Source organism: Carcharodon carcharias, chromosome 23 (assembly GCF_017639515.1).
Source record: "Carcharodon carcharias isolate sCarCar2 chromosome 23, sCarCar2.pri, whole genome shotgun sequence".
Classification (NCBI taxonomy): domain Eukaryota; kingdom Metazoa; phylum Chordata; class Chondrichthyes; order Lamniformes; family Lamnidae; genus Carcharodon; species Carcharodon carcharias.
In genome coordinates this window covers 27930441-27944732 of record NC_054489.1, presented here as the reverse complement: position 1 = coordinate 27944732, position 14292 = coordinate 27930441, and the positions used below count along the sequence as shown (strand labels likewise).

Here is a 14292-nt window from a genome sequence, read left to right as displayed (position 1 = left end):
TTAAGATGAACACTATTCAGGCCGTGAGGTTGACAGTTTGCCTTCAGCTCTTGTAAGAGTGAAACCAAATCATTGTACCATTTGTAACAATAATTTGATAGCCATATTTGTTTAATGCATAGTTGGAAAAATTTGCAGTGCTTATTCCTGTAGCAGCAAGACTGTGCGTAAAGTGTGATGAATATGGATGTCCACTTCAAAGGAAAACAACCTATTTAAGTGGGTATTATAGAACAGAGTATTGGTTATCTGCTTTCTTTTGGAGTAACTTAGCTCATTTTGGTTGTGATGAAGAAAATCACTTTGCTGTGTCATTGCAATCTCACATTGAAGACAAATCTGTAACTCCATAAATTTCAATTGTAGAGTACACGCTTCACCATGGTCACTATTTTCCCAGGAAAATAAATTGAATCACAGAACTTTTTAAAAATTAATTCATGGGATGTGGGCTTCGCTGGCTGGGCCAACATTTATTGCCCATCCCTAAATGCCCTTGAGAAGGTGGTGATGAGCTGCTTCCTTGAACCCACGGTGCTGTTAGGGAGTTCCAGGATTTAGGCCCAGTGATAGTGAATGAACAGTGATATATTTCCAATTCAGGATGGTGAATGACTTGGAGGGGAACTTCATGGTGATGGTGTTCCCATTTATCAGCTGCCCTTGTCCTTCTAGATGGTAGTGGTCGTAGGTTGGAAGATTTGACGAAGGAGCCTTGGTGAGTCTCTGCAGTGCATCTTGTAGATGGCGCACATTCCTGCTACTGTGCGTCAGTGGTGAAGGGAGGGAATGTTTGTGGATGTGGTGCCAATCAAGTGGGCTGCTTTGTCCTGGATGGTGTCAAACTTCTTGAGCGTTGTGGGAGCTGCACTCATCCAGGGTAGTGGGGAGTATTCCATCACACTCCTGACTTGTGCCTTGTAGATGGTGGATAGGCTTTGGGGAATCAGGTGGGTTACTTGTCGCACGATTCCTTGCCTCTGATCTGCTCTTGTAGCCACAGTACTTATATTGCTAATCTAGTTCAGTTTCTGGTCCCCAGGATGTTGATAGTGGGGAATTAACTCATGGTAATGCCATTGAACATCAAGGGGTAATGGTTGGATTCTCTCTTGTTGGAGGTGGTCATTGCCTGACACTTGTCTGGCGCAAATCTTACTTGCCACTTGTCAGCCCAAGCCTGGATATTGTCCAGGTTTTGCTGCATTTGGACATGGGCTGCTTCAGGAACTGAGGAATCATGAATGGTGCTGAACATTGTGCAATCATCAGCAAACATCCCCACTTCTGATCTTATGATAGAAGGTCATTGATGGAGCAGCTGAAGATGGTTGGGTTGAGGACATCACCCTGAGGAACTCTTGTGGTGATGTCCTGGAGCTGAGATGACTGACTCCAACAATCAAAACCATTTTTCTTTGTGCTAGGTATGACTCCAACCAGCAGAGTTTTCCCCCCAATTCCCATTGACTCCAGCTTTGCTATTGCTCCTTTATGCCACACTCTGACAAATGCAACTTTGATGTCAAGAGCAGTCATTCTCACCTCACCTCTGGAGTTCAGCTCTTTTGTCCATGTTTGAACTAAGGCTATAATGAGGTTAGGAGCTGAGTGGCCCTGACAGAACCCAAACTGGGCGTCAGTGAGAAGGTTATAGCGTGATAGTACTGTTGATGACCCCTTCCATTACTTTACTGATGATGGAGAGTAGATTAATGGGGCAGTATTGGCCGGGTTTGATTTGTCCTGCTTTGTGTGTACAGGACATACCCGGGCAATTTTCCACATAGCTTGGTAGATGCCGTTGTTGTAGCTGTACTGGAACAGCTTGGCAAGGGGCACAGCCAGTTCTGGAGCACGAGTCTCCAGTACTATTGCCGGAATATTGTCAGGGCCCATAGCCTTTGCACCATCCAGTGCCTTCAGCCACTTCTTGATATCACGTGGAGTGAACTGAATTGGCTGAAGACTGGCACCTGTGATGCTGGGGACCTCCGGAGGATGCCATGATGGATCATCCAATCGGCACTTCTGGCTGAAGATTGTAGAAAATGCTTCAGCCTTATCTTTTGCACATCATTGAGAATGGGGACATATGTGGAGCCTCCTCCTCCAGTGAACTGTTTAATTGTCCACCACCATTCACGATTGGATGTGGCAGGACTGCAGAGCTTAGATCTGATACATTGGTTGTGGGATCGCTTATCTCTGTCAATCACTTGCTGCTTATGCTGTTGGGCACGCAAGTAGTCCTGTGTTATAACTTCACCAGGTTGACACCTCATTTTTAGATATGCCTGGTGCTGCTCCTGGCATGCCCTCCTGCACTCTTCATTGAACCAGGGTTGATCCCCTGGCTTGATGGTAATGGTAGATTGGGGGATATGCTGGACTATGAGGATACAGATTGTGTTCAAATACAATTCTGCTGCTGATGGTCCACATTGCCTTGTGGACACCCTGTCTTGAGTTGCTAGATCTGTTTTAAATCTATCCCATTTAGTACGGCGGTAGTGCCACACAACACGATGGAGGGTATCCTCAATGTGAAGACAGGACCTTGTCTCCACAATGACTGTGCGGGTGGTCACTCCTACCAATACTGTCGCGGCCAGAAACATCTGTGGCAAGCAGATTAGTAAAACAGCGTCAAGATAAAAATTCTATAATCCCATGCAATGATAAGTGTCATTTGACTTACACAAAGCATAAACGGCAAATTGTGGAATGTGACTGACAAAACATCAGCAACAAGTGGGCACTCAGTAATGTGCATGCCTCCACCACGCTGTGTTCACTCAACATTATATCATAATAACACTGCTCTTCCCCGAGGCTTTCCCCTGCCTGGTCGATGCTCTGTAACTACAAATCTGAAAAGAAAAATCTTTTGTACTTTTGCCACTAAAAGTGGGCAGAGGTAACGTTTTCGCCCATTTGTTAGTCTAGAAACAATGTATCTCTAAAACCAATGTGCGGATTTCAACAAAACTAGGTACATATATTAGGTATGGCCCAAAGTGCAAGTGATTAGTTCTTGATGAAGCTGCAAAAGGATCCTGGGGTTTTTTTTTAAGGATTCATTAACATTGAGAGATGGGGTGAATTGACTTTTTTAAAGAATGTTGTGGTTGTTTAATTTAGAAAGTTGTTGATTGAGTTAGAATGTTGTGGATTGTCTCAGCTGCTGTGGTGGAATTTGTCACAGCTGTCAACGTGTGAGCAGAGTTTTACTGGCTGAAAGCTTCCTGAGTGAGATGGCATCTCTTATTAAACTATTTCTTTTTTCAGCTTTGTAGCTATTGAGCAAAAACCAGGTAGGGAAAAACCTCAAGGAAGAGCTGCATAATTGTAATAAAGTTGAGTTAACACAGCATGGCGGAGGAATGTTCCCTCTTCATTTGTATTATGAGATTCCATCTTACTGAGGCGGCTTCAGAGCAATCCTCATCCAAAACCTGCTCCGAAAACTTCTTGGGACATGGCGTGTTGAACCAAAAAAGGAGTGGGACTAAGTAGCAAGCTCTCTGAGAGAGCCAGCAGAGGAATGATGGGCCAAATGGCCCCCACTATGCTGTAACGTTCCATGATTCTATCAATTGAGGGATGGCTCTAAATAAGAACCACTGCAGTCCAAGAAGACAGTTCATGACCATTTTCTCAGGGGCAATTAGGGATGGGTAATAAATGCTGGCCTACCCAGCGAAGCCCACTTACCCTGAATGAATAAAATAAAATCCAAGTTCTTACTTACAAATAGTGAGATGGATTTCAAACCGACTTAAATAAACAAAGTTGACAATATTTCGATGAGCCAATGGCATCAAAACAGAAGGTATTTGAAATAATTGACAGAAACAGCTTGTAAGCGGCACACATTTAATCTGAACTCTGTCCTCGTCTACTTCACAGGCGTGCAAGGCCTGAATCAACTGTATAAAGACAGAAAATAGTCATTAGGTCTGGCAGTATCTGTGGAGAGAGACAGAGACAGGTCAACGGTCTTTCATCAGAACTGAAAAAATTATAGAGATATAACAAATTTTAAGCAAGTATAGAGACTGGGAAAGGGAGGAGGGTTAAGAACAAAAGGGGAGATCTGTGATAGGGTGGAAAGGAGGAAGGAACAAACAACAAAAAGGATGATGGTGCAAGGCAAAAGGAAATTGTATGAATATGCAAATGAAGTTATAAAAGATGTAAGTGGGAGTCAGAGAATCATCAACAACAGCTGCCACCAAAAGGAAGTGGGAGGGAATGAGGTTATGATCTGAAACTGCTGAACTCAGAGCTGAGTTTGGAAAGAAAGGGAATGGAGCAGAAAATTAAAATGACAGGCAACTGGAAGCTTGGGTAAATGCTGGCAGACTGAATCCGGTGTTCAACTGTATTTACTAAGCCATAAGATAAATTTTTTTTCCTGGAAAAAAGTCATGTAAAATTGCCTTGTGCCTTATGGTTTGAAGGGTATGCCTGAATACAACAACAACTTATATGTATATAGCACCTTTAATGTAATAAACATACCAAACCACTTCCCAGTTTTATAAAACAAAGTCTCACAGCAAGCCACATAAGGAGATATGTCAGACGATCAAAAGCTTGGTCAAAGGAGAGTCTTGAAGGAGCAAAGTAAGGTAGGGAGTTGGAGAGATTAGGGAGGGGATTCCAGAGCTTGACGTCTAGGCAACTGAAGGTACGGTCACCAATGGTGGAGCAATTAAAATTGAGAATGCCCAAGAGACCAGAATTAGAGGAGTGCAGATATTTCAGAAGGTTGTATGGCTGCAGATTACGGAGACAGGGAGGGGGGGCGAGACCATGGAGGGATTTGAAGACAAGGATGGAAATTTTAAAATCTAGACCGTTCTTGATCAAGAGCCAACGTAGGTCAACGGGCATAGTAATGACAGGGGCACAGGACTTGAAGTGAGTTGATACACGGGCAGCAGAGCTTTCATGGCCTAAGGCTTAGAGGGTGTAGAACATAGGAAACCAAAATGTTGGAAGTCTAGGCATGATATGTAGGAGATTTTCAGGAATATTTCCTTTTTAAAATCCTGGTGCATCTTGCGGTTGTGGGAATATGGTATAGAGCATATTCTGGACTTTATTTGGCCCATTCCATTTTAATTTTTTGGCCCATTCCCACTCTGACCTCGGCTCCCTAAACCATTCCATTGAATCTCGACATAAGACTGAGGATTATCCGCCTCACTATTTGCTCAAAACCTATTACTTCTCTACCTTTTTTTCCCCCAGTTCTGATGAAAGATCATCGACCTGAAACGTTAACTCGGTTCCTCTCTCCACCGATGCTGCCTGGGCTCCTGAGCGTGACCGGCACTTTTCCCTTCTTGAACCTCAGACTCGCGGCACCTGGCTTCCGACTCCGGTCGCACTGGGGCTGGGGTGCAAGAGAGCGGAACTGGAGGCGAGAAGCGCGAGGGGGAGGGGGGGAATCTTTTCCGCCCGGAACCCCGAGGCCGCTCTCGGCTTCCGGTGGTGCGCGCTCGCACCGGAAGAGGCGGAAAACAACAACGGCCAACGGCGCGAGTGGCTGCCGATTGTTTGGTGAGTTTGGCGGCGCCGGTCCCGGGGAGAGTGAGCAGCGGCTTTCCGGCGGGAGGATAATGCCGCGGAGGAAGGTGAGCGTCGCTGTAGGTCGCGGCTCCGTCGCATCCCTCCCCCACTACCACCACCACCACCCTCTCGGGGCCTGTGCTCTCCCGGTGGGCGGCACGATTGGTTGTGTTTCTCTCCCCTACCGCCTTGATTTTTTTTTCCCGCCGCCCGCTTGCCTCAAGCCTCAGGATAAGGGAACCGCAAAGATTTGATGCTCGCCGCTGTGCCGTCTGACGGGTTGGACGGGTGGGTGAGAGAAGGAGGGAGGGAGGGGAGACTCACTCACTCCTGGCCCGGGGAAAGTACGAGAAGCCGCTGCCTCGCGCTGGGCCTGCGAACGTTCCAGTCGCGCGCGCGGCTCGCCTCGTCCCCTCGTCCGGCCGTTGGCTCGGCCTCTTGTCCATCAACGCCCAGCCGGCGGCCTTCCACTGCCTGATTGGCTGCAGGGCTGATCTATGCCCCGCCCCTGGGCTTTGCTGGTGGATGGAAGCAGTTTGTGCACAAGCAGCTGCTACTAAGCAGTGGGGGCTGGGCAAGGACAAGCCGCCCAGCACTGGAAACAGTTGCTGTTCAGTTGACTGACTGGTGCTAACCGAATGGCATTGCCATACAGTCGCAATTAGAACCTGTTTGAGCTTATGTTGGTGTCAGCAACAACAATGGGGTATAAACCAAAGCTGTGCGTCCAGTAATAAGCGACAGTGGAAAAGAAGGAACCAGTTTGCAGATTTATTTAATCATTTAAGTATGCAAATTGGTGTGTATCGAACTGGGTCACCTTTTACATCCAAATTAGAGTTGCATGAGTTTTCAGTAGCTTCACCTGTGACATGTGCTGATTTTCGTGTTATGTGTTATGCTTGCAACTATTCTCGCCACATTTGCAGTTGGATTGGGAAATTCTGTGCAGTTGTACACAGGCAGTTAGTGCAGGTGTCTATCCCAGAGCAAATTATTTTACTCCATAATTTCAGAGTTGCTTTTGGCTACCCTCGCTGTTTTGACTTATGCACTTTAGTTTCCACAGAAGTGCCCACGTGTACTTTTTTTAACCCTCATGTTGATCATGCTATGTAAATATAGGTGCCATTGGTAGTCATTTTCTGTATTGCCCATCCACTCAGTTTCCTTTAAAATGAACACCAAAAACACTGAGCAGGTCAGCAGACAGTATCTGTGAAGTGCCAAGAAAGAGCTCTTTTCTGATTCCCCCACAGATGCTACCTTGCTCAGTGTTTTTTAAGCATTTTTCTCCTTGTTTTGTTTCTGATATCCAGAATCAATGGTAATTTGCTTTTTAATTATTTTGAGTCTTATCCTTAATGAGCTTTCCCTTGACCCATGCTGTTTGGTTCTTCAGTTATACTGAAAGATAGATTTCTCATCTTAACTCATGAGATGTGTGTAGTGAATGTTCATATTGTAACCTTTCACAACCTCAGGATGTCCCAAAGCATTTACAGCCAATGAAGTACTTTTGAAGTGAAGTCACTATTGTAATGGAGGAAGCAGAGCAGCCAAATTTGAGCTCAGTAAGCTTTCACAAACAGCAGGGTGTTAATGAACAGACAGCCTGTTTTGTGTGACGTTGGGTGAGGGATAAGTATTGGCTTGGATACTGGGGATAACTTCCCTGCTCTTTGAAAAATGGCATGGAATTTTTTTTACACCCACCTGAGAGCAGACGGGATGTGGTTTAATGTCTCATCTGAAAGATGGCACCTTGGACGGTACGGCAGGGAATTAGTGGCATTACATTCACACATTTTGTCATGAATTAGCTCACCATTCTCATAAAGGATTTCTTTTGTTTGATAAGTTTCAAGGCTGGAAACTATGCATGTAATTTGCCTAATGGAAACCAGTGACAGCTGTCTTTGGGGCTAAAATGGCTTTGAGATGACATTAGGACTGTCAGGCCTCTATGGCACATTCAATAAACTGTTTGACAGTGTAATAAACAAATCAAATCTGTGGCTTCCTCAGTAGCTTGGTTGAAAAATTCTTATGCTGATTTGTTTCTGTGTTTGCCAGATAGTTGAATGATTAGAACAAAACTACATGGTAATAGGCTATTTGTGGTAATGTTTCTGTTAACTTGTCACCATTCTCAAAATCAAGCTTCCACCCTGCAGCCAGCACTGAAACCACTCATAATGCAACCACCTATCATCTATTACTGCAACCACAATTCATTGTCCCTCCATATTCTTCCTGGTCTCTGCTGCCTTGGCAGTGTTGTCCATGCAATCCCAACAGTGCCTCTTGATACAATTTACATCGTACAATAGATACAAAAGCCATTAGACTTAGTTCATCCTTAAAGAAAAACACTCCTTCCCTTATAGCAGCACCTAATCTTTCAAATAATTTGAGGGATTCTGCCTCCACTTTTCCATTCAGAAATCCCTTTGAGGTATTGGCCACCCCTTCTGTGAAAAACGCCTTCAGTTCTAACTTTGCCTTTCATCAGTTTGAATCTGGCCTGCGCTCTCAATTTAGTTTTAAGCAATATTTCAAATTTAGTCTGGTTATTATCCTGGAAATCTCTGAAAAATTATCTCAGCTTCTTCCTTTTACTAACAACATCCTGCAGTTATGTTGTGCCTATAATTCAGAAAATCATCCCATGCACTTCACAGAGGCATAACAAGGTGGAAATGTACGTCTCGGTTAAGAAGGAGCTATTATAAAGGGTGACTAAAAACATGATCAAAGAGATAGGTTTAAGATGAATGTTAAAGGAAGAAGTGGGGGGCGTTGGTGTTGGGGAGGCAGGGATGTAATTCCAGAGCATTCGCTGTTGACAACGTTTGAAAGCATGGTTGCCAATGGTGAGGCAAAGGTGGGATGGATGCTCAAAAGGCTAGAGTGAGAGAAACAAGATAAAGTTACAGAAATAGGGAAGGCAAGGCTGTGTAGAGACTTAAATATGTGGATGAGGAGTTCCAATTTAAGGCTTTTGGGGACTGGTGTAGGTGATAAGGACACAATGAACAGGACAGTGTGGGATAGAGTACTGGTGAGTTGCAGATGAGCTGATGTTTTTAGAAAGTGAAGGGCGGGGACAGAGAGCATTGGAATAATCAAGTCTGGAGGTAACAGAGTGAAAAGGTCAAGTTTCTCCAGGATTACTCTTATTTCAAGTCTTTGATTAGCCTAATGCTCAAACTTGAACATCTGCCTCATGCTTTGATGCTCAGATCCAAACACAAAACTCAAGTTGTGCTCTGACTTGTAAAATACAGTTCAAGCATGACTTCTAACTTGTAGTCTGCTGTTTTGATTGATGCTTTGTAGTAGTTGGACATATTGGCTAATAAATTTCCGCTTTGGGTATAATTGGCGATCCGGGCACAAGTTGCAATAGTTCTCAGAAGTGTTTTTCATTGCTCATTTTGTTGCTGAAACACATTTTGCATGTTACTGAATGTAAAATCTTCCATGAACCAACTCAATTTGGTAGCCTTTAGAACGGAATTTTAAAAAACACTAAAAAATGTTCATTTTTATGAATGGTGCATGTTGCAGTTTGATCAAGATAGCTGAAAATCAAGTATTTTTATTCAGTGTCTGGTCATCACCTGTGAGTAACCCAATTATAAATAGCTAAAAATGACTGTAAAAAACTATGCAAAGCTATTTGCTAGTTTCATTGGTGTGCAGGGGTCACTTAGTAATTAAAAAATACGTTGAAAGCTTTTATAACTGCTATTAGTGTCTTTGCGCCTAAAAAAAACTTAATTATCAGAGTATTCTTGAAGACCTGCAAACAGGCACAATTAGCGGAAATTGGCAAATATGTCATTTTGGCCTATTTATGTGCCCAATTTTATGGCTGGGGCTGGCTTCTGTTGCAATGTTTTTAACTAATGAAAGAGATTGTGCAAACTTTTTGTGCTGGAAATAATTTGCTCTTGAAATTCCTTTACTTTTTGACCTGTTGGCTGATTTCAGACAAATTGTGCTGAAAAAAGCAAAACTTAGCAGAAATCCCAAGCTATTGGTATCTAATTGATCTTGTTCAGTTTTTTTCTATTTTTAGACAATGTATGTCAGTCAATTTATGTATATTATTTTGTGCTTGTCCATATGACCAGGACCTGCATGAGAAGAATCCAAGGGCACTGAGGGAAGTAAAGATGGAAATTGCAAAGTCACTGGCCATAAGTTTCCAGTCCTCTTAGACACAGGGGTGATGCCAGAGGATTAGAGAATTGTAAATGTTACACTATTATTCAAAAATGGGTGTAAGGATAAGCCCAGCAACTACAGGCAAGTCAGTTTAACCTTGGTGGTGTGAATATTTTTAGAAACGATAATTTGGGACAAAATTAACAGGCACTTGGCCAAATTCTGATGAATTAAGAAAAGCCAGCACAGATTTGTCAAGGGGGAAATCATGTTTATCTAACTTGCTTGAGCTTTTTGATGAGGTAACAGTAAGGGTAAATGAAGGTACTGCAGTTGACGTGGTGTGCAAGAATTTCCAAAAGGCATTTGATAAAGTGTCACATAACAGACTTGTGAGCAAAGTTAGGGCTCGTGGAATAAAAAGGACAGTGGCAACATGGGTATGAAATTGACTGAGTGACAGGAAACAGAATTGTGGTGAATGATTGTTTTTCAGACTAGAAGAAGGTTAATGGTGGGATTCCCCAGGGGTCGATGCTAGGACTGCTGCTGCTCTTGATGTAATTTAATTATCTAGACTTTGGTCTACAGGGCATAGTTTCAAAATTTGCAGATGACACAAAACTTGGAAGTATTGTGAACTGAGGAGGGTAGTGTTAAACTTTAAAACCACATAAGTTGATGGAAAGGGTGGACGTGTAGATTAAATTTAATGCAGAGAAGTGTTAAGTGATTCATTTTGATAGGAAGAACTGGAAGAAGCAATCATTTTGTGTCATCTGCAAATTCAAAATACAATTCTAAGGAGGGGGCGCAGGTGCAGAGGGTCCTCAGTGTATATATGCACACATCGTTAAAGATGGCAGGGCAAGTTGAGAGAGTGACTAATAAAAATACAGGATCCTAGATTTTATAAATGGAAACCTAGAGTACAAAAGCAAGGAAGTTTTGCTAAACTGTATAAAATACGGGTTTGACCTCAATTAAAGTATTGCGCCCAATTCTGGGCACCATACTTTAGGAACAACGTGAAGGCATTAGAGAGGGTGCAGAAAAGATTAATGAGAACGGTTCCAGGGATGATGAACTTCAGTTACATGGATAGATTGGAGAAGCTTGTTCTCCTTGCAGAAGAGAAGGTTGAGAAGAGATTTGATGAGGTATTCAAAATCATGAGAAGTCTGGAGAGAGTAGATAGGGAGAAATTGTTCCCTTTGGTTGAAGGAAGGGGAAGCAGATGACACCGATTTAAGGTGTTTGGCGAAATAAATAATGGCAACATGAGGAAAAACTTTTATATGCATTGTGCATTTGGATCTGAAATGCACTGCCTGAAAGTGTGGTGGAGACAGATTCAGTTGTGGCTTTCAAAAGACAATTGGATCATTATCTGCAGGTAAAAAATTTGCAGGGCTACAGGGAAAAGGCAGGGGAGTGACACAAGGTGAATTGCTCTCTCAGAGAGCGGACACATGCATGATAGGCTGAGTGGCCTCCTTGCCGAATTGTAATCGTTCTATAATATTAAATTCCAGCTACTGTATTTCTTCTGACTCATTTTATATTTCCTGAGCTTCTTCCTCAGAATCAGCTGTCCCTTATGGTTTGGTTTCATCTAAGTTCCTGGTCAGTTTTCAAGGAGTGTCCAAGTTATTAATATAAACTAGGAACTGTTGTGGTGCCAGAGCTGATCCCTGGGACACACCATTCAGCACTGACTCCTGATTCCCTCAGCATTGACATAATTCCTCTAATAAATAACTGCTGCCTTCTTCCTTTCAACCAGTTTCTTATTCATTCCCAAGATGGGCTATTATGAAGGTTGAAAAAAACAAAAAAACTGCGGATGCTGGAAATCCAAAACAAAAACAGAATTACCTGGAAAAACTCAGCAGGTCTGGCAGCATCGGCGGAGAAGAAAAGAGTTGACGTTTCGAGTCCTCATGACCCTTCGACAGAACTAGTTCTGTCTCATCAGTTCTGTCGAAGGGTCATGAGGACTCGAAACGTCAACTCTTTTCTTCTCCGCCGATGCTGCCAGACCTGCTGAGTTTTTCCAGGTAATTCTGTTTTTATTATGAAGGTTGTGTTGCTTGTGCCTTCTCTTATCAATATATTGCTGTTCCTTCACTGTCGCTGGGTGAAAATTCTGGATCTCCCTTCCTAACAGCACAGTGGGTGAACCCACACCACATGGACTGCAGCGATTCAAGAAGTTAGCTCACCACCTTCTCAAGGGCAACTAAGGATGGGCAATAATTGCTGGCCCAGCCAGCGAAGCCCACATCCCATGAATGAATAGCAAAAAATGAATACTGAGGGATGTAGTAATTTGGAATATCACACACCTGCAGTCATACTTTGCTCCGTGTTCTTCTTTGCTCCTTGATCTCCCATTTAACATATATCTGCAAGTTTCTATATTCTGCTGATAGCACCTTCATTGTTCTCCCTGCCTGATTTGAAGAGATTGTTTGTCTTGCTTGCTTTGATTCTGACATTTTTATGGTCACGATTGTTAATCTTAGCTTCTGAGCCTTGATATATATCATTTGTGCTCTGGATTATGTCTTTCACAGTTCCAGGAAGGAAAATGTCTACATACTGCTTTATCTAAGTATAGCTTCTTCTCGCATCTTTCTTTCACATCTGCAACATTGCCCATGTTTGCTCCCACCCCTCTCTCTGTCAGTGAAACCCTATCAAAGCTTTTACCAACAAATGGCTGGAGTTTCCCAGTGTTCTCCTTGTTGGCCTCCCCCACAAATGCCATTCACAAATCAATCATCCAAAAACCTGCATCCCACATCTTCATCAGCACTAAGATTGCATCCATATTAGCCTTGTCTTTGACAGACTCCACTGTTCCTGTGTCCCAAAGAATTATACTTAAGGTGCTCATCCTCACCTTCAATTCCCTCCATGAGTTTATTTCTCTCTATCTTGTATCCCTTCTAGCCATTCATCCATGTGTACATTCTCTGGTCCTCCGATTTTAATTTTGTTGTCCACGAGTTCTGTAATAAGTTATATTCCACAGTCGGCCATCAGATTACAAAATATGCGGGAGAAATTGTGACCCCAAAGCAACTGGATTAGTTTTTTCCTTTTTGTGAATAAATTTGTATATTTGCAGAGAAATGTGTCCCATTTATGCTACTTTGGTGCTCGAAGTACAAACAGAGCTGCCTCTGAATGATGAGACTGCATAGATGGCTGTCAATTAGAAGGAAAACCTTTGTTACATATAGCATCTGCATGACCATGGTAACATTTAAGTTACTGGGATACCAATTCTTGTTGCATAGCACCTGTGTGTTTGTTTATACAACAAAGATTGTGTGTAAAATAGAGATCCAGGCATATGTTTCACATTACCATTATTCAGTAATGTTTACAAGGCATCAAATTACATTTTAACTTTTTAAAGTTACTAGTCCATATTCTGCAACAGCAAACATTTTATATACATAATTTTGTTTTTGTTTTGTGTGGTAAAAGGAATTGTCGAAGGACATAATTTCGGCAAACCTAACTTTTTGTTAGAATTTTTTAAATATATGGTATTAGGCTATAAATGCTAGCTTATAAAACGTGAGGCTCAATTTTTTTTAAAGTTGTGCTTCCCAAACCTTTTTCTGGTGTAACTCAAATCCCATTTTAATGCCTCAGATTTCATGTGACCCTGGGGGTGGGGGGATGACATTTTAGCTCCTGAACGATGTGTGGTTCATTGGTGGTGGTGGTGGTGGGTTGGGGGATGGGGGGTGGGGTGAGCATGTGGATTTAGTTCTTGTTTGGGGGGAGGAGGATGATGTTAGCTCCTGAGCGAAGGTGGAGATAGAAGTTCAGCTTGATGTGAGTTGTTTAAACTGCAGTTTTCTTTTAGAAAGCAAACACCTACCTTTCCATAGGCCTTTTTTTTTCCCAGCGACCTTCAGGCCTCTGTGAGACCACTCCCGCCACTATATAAAAAAAAGCGAGAATTTAAAGGGGCTTTGCAGCTGTTAGCACCCAATCTCAGCTCCAAGGCAGCCATTGCTGCCTCGGAGCATGCAACCCCAAAATCTCACCTCCACCCCACCTCACGGGGGGTCGAGACCCACACTTTGGGAGACCCTGTTTTAAAGTATTTGAAACTGTTTTGAAATTTTAGTTTTTATAGAATTTTTTCTCACTCACTGCACAGCAGTCCTCCAAAAATGAAATAGTCATGTTCTGTGCTGTTAATCGTTTTGGAAGATGTGAACATATGAACATTAAACAGATCAGAATTTACAGACTCGTGTATTTACAAATGATTTAAAAGTTGTGAAGCAAACACTTGGTAAATGCAAGAGCAGATAGCACAATGAAACATTAATGTATCCTTTGTAATAATGATTTCCTTAGATAAGCAACCCTTAATGGTAAATTCTACCTGCTTTCCATGCATGCCACCTTGGGCATTCCTGTATTAATTTGAATTGGAGGTGTGATTTATGCAATGTAGTATCCATGTTTTGAAAACTATATCAGATCATATGGCAGATC

The 14292-nt window shown here is 42.7% G+C and overlaps 1 protein-coding gene across 6 annotated transcripts in view; it reads left to right on the top strand.

The window, feature by feature from the left end:
• Positions 1-5478: 5478 nt before the first annotated feature.
• The window catches only part of kat7b (K(lysine) acetyltransferase 7b), a 99250-nt gene continuing 90436 nt past the window's right edge, over positions 5479-14292 (top strand). For 2 of the 6 annotated variants that reach the window (XM_041173390.1, XM_041173391.1), the window contains exon 1: positions 5517-5648. The gene's annotated coding sequence lies outside the window, so the exon portion shown is untranslated. Of the gene's footprint in view, positions 5649-14292 lie in introns of all 6 variants that reach the window. The other 4 variants (XM_041173387.1, XM_041173389.1, XM_041173388.1 and 1 more) reach the window with 4 other exon arrangements.